General features: G+C 44.5%; 1 long non-coding RNA gene across 1 annotated transcript in view; it reads right to left on the minus strand.

Annotated features, from left to right (window-relative positions):
* Positions 1-1,325: 1,325 nt before the first annotated feature.
* LOC121164034 overlaps positions 1,326-2,946 on the minus strand; it is a 10,268-nt gene continuing 8,647 nt past the window's right edge. Inside the window, exon 3 of the long non-coding RNA XR_005884998.1 lies at positions 1,326-1,410. This is a non-coding gene — a long non-coding RNA (uncharacterized LOC121164034). The remainder of the gene's footprint in view (positions 1,411-2,946) is intronic.

Here is a 2,946-nt window from a genome sequence, read left to right on the forward strand (position 1 = left end):
TCTACTGGCAGGCTGAGGCCCAGGTCCTATCCTCCATTCCCTGTCCCTTCCAGGACATGGTGCCCCTGAGCAGGGCCCTCTTCTGGCCTGAGGACATCTCCTGAGACTCCAAGTCTTTGTCCTGCTGCACACTCTGCCAGCTTCTTACCCTTCCTTTCCATCAGCTACTAGTGTCTGGGTGCAAGCACTCACCTCCTCAGACACCGGCCTCCCTCCCCTTTTTCTAACCGCTGTGTCCAGGCAGAACTTTGCTTGAGACACTCCCTGGGATTCTGCATTTGAAACCCTTCATGCTGTAGCCCCATGGCACTATTCACTAATCCAATTCATCCCTCACTTTCCTGACTCAAGGGCTATGCTCTTGGTTTATTTCTTCTTCATCTTTCTGGTTGAATGAGAGACATACCCAATCCGTTTAAAAAGAAAACACTGGCCAAGGGGACTGTACTGTGGCATAGCATGCTAAGCTGCTGCTTGTGACACTGCTGGCACCCAGTAGCCAATGGCATGGTAGAGTCCTGGTTATGCTGCTTCCAATCCAGCTCCCTAACAATGTGCCGGTGAGTTCGAGGTCTGGCTCCTTATGTTAGATTTATTCCATGGTCTCCGTAGCCCCAGCTCCTGGCTCACCACTCTCTACCTCCTGTGATATCATGCTGGGGCTGCACCGTTGTCTGTACAACCTTTCTTCCACTTGGTTTGAGCCGGTCCCAGGATTAGGGGACACCAGGTGTCCTATATAGCTTGGTTGTTGATGGTGCTGATCTTGCTGGAACCTGTTGGCCTTTAGGTCTGAGGCCCACATGGACCTCTTTTGACCCGTACAATGCCAAAGTAGTTATTATTTTCGATGTGGGAGCATTGCAATGCACTGAGCTCAGTGCATGCACAACTCACTATTGTCCCTGCAGTCTTGAGAATTAGTTTGGAGGTTCTAGCAGGGGAGCTCAGCTGTACCCTTGACTGAAGACCAGTCCTCCACTAGCAGGGATGCTCATCCTCTTCAGCCAAGCACAGCTTTGGGAGGGATGCACATGGAGTGGTGGGGGAGGAGGAGGACATCCGCTTAGCCAGCCAGAGCAGCTGAATCAACCCCAGCAATCAATGGGTGACAGATGTCACAGCCAGATCGCCTTCACATCCATCCCTGCAGTCTTAAAGACTTTGCCATACTGTAAGAAATGGTACCTGATGTGCCACTACTAGAGTTCTTGATCTGCTGGCTGTCAGGTTTGATGGCTACCTGGACCTGTCTTGGGTAGAACCTGTAGGATGCCACATTATTGCAGTTCATTGAGCCAGAAATGAGTTTACTCCAAGCCCAGTGCATGCACAGTCCTGTCCCATAGCCGTTGCCTCCCTATACAAGATGACATCCAATTTGGCTCTAGGGGGTGGGCTGGGCACTGCCTGTCCAGGACCTGCTGCTCTGTCTCTGCTGCTGGTCAAATCAAACAGAGTAGCAGGACCAGCAGTTCTTTCTCTGGGTCCACCTCTTGAATTCCTGGTGAACGTCCCTTCCCACCTTGTTGTTGGTGGAGTTCCAGCTGCCACTGCAATTCAGGTTGCCATTCACTGAATGCCACTGGGGTATCAGTCACTGCACCACCACACCATTGTGTCCGCTGCTTTCCTGTGTCTGTCCGTCTCCAGGTGCCCCGTGCTGTTGTTCGGTCCTCTCCTAGTTCCTGGAATGTGCCTTCTCTGCTTCACAGTGGCTGGTGTTTCTCGTCTGTTTAAATGTGTCCTTACTCTATTCTGCCACCTTGATTCAGCAAAAACACTTATTGTAAAGCTTCTTGTCAACAATGAGAAGCACATGCAGGAATTTAAGGAATGTATCACACAGGAAATAGCAACACTGAAACAAAATCAAGCCAAATTGTTGCAAATGAAGGACACAATAGAGCAAATTAATGATGCAGAAGGAAGAATCTCAGAATTGGAAGATATTTCTTGTCACAAAGATGAGATGATCAAAAAACTGGAAGCACAGATGGGTCAAGCTAAAAAAATATTCAAGAATTAAGAGACACTATTACAAAGTCAAATATTAGAGTTATGGGAGTCTCAGAAAGTCCAGAAAGAGAAGCTGGGTTTAAAAATGTATTTAATGAAAAAAAAATTTAAATGCATTTAATGAAATAATAAAGGAACATTTCCCAAATCTGGATAAAGAATTGAGAAGCAACATCCAGAAGGGGCACAGAACTCCCAAGGTTGACAAAAAGCGATCTTCACCACGACACATGATAATCGAGCTCTTCAATCAAACATAAGGAAAAGATCCTTAAATGTGTTCGTGAAAAATCCAATTGACCTATAGAGGAATGGCAATTAAACTCACAGCCAATCTCTCACAGGAAATTCTACAAGCCAGAAGAGAGTGCAACAACATATTCCAGATTCTAAAAGCAAAAAAATTGTCAACCTAGAATAATATACCCAGCAATGTTTTTCTTTGTCTTTGAAAATGAAATAAAATTCTTCCACAGTAAAGAAAAGTTAAAAGAATTTGCTTCTTCCAAACCTGCCCTATACATGATACTAAAAGATGTTCTCTTGACAGAAAAGAGGAATAGCACTCACCAAAACCAAAGGCAAGCAGGAGGAACATCCCAGTAAAATAACAGAAAACTAAATCAATGAACAACTCATCACTAAAATGACAGGACCAAATTACTACATATTTATATTAACCCCGAATATAAATGGATTAAACTCAGCAAGCAAATGTCATAGATTGGTAGACCGGATTTTTAAAAAAACTGTTCATTACCTACAGGAGACACATCTCACTAACAAAGATCAGCAGAAACTATATTTCATGGATTTTGATGTTTTTGTTTTCAGTTTCATTTCTTCAAACCAGTTTTCTCTCATGAAATTCTTCACTGACTCATAGATCATACAGTAGCATCATTCTCTTCAAGAAGGTTGTTCATT

The sequence above is a fragment of the Ochotona curzoniae genome, unplaced genomic scaffold (assembly GCF_017591425.1).
Source record: "Ochotona curzoniae isolate NIBS_2020 unplaced genomic scaffold, NIBS_Ocur_1.0 contig_66, whole genome shotgun sequence".
Classification (NCBI taxonomy): domain Eukaryota; kingdom Metazoa; phylum Chordata; class Mammalia; order Lagomorpha; family Ochotonidae; genus Ochotona; species Ochotona curzoniae.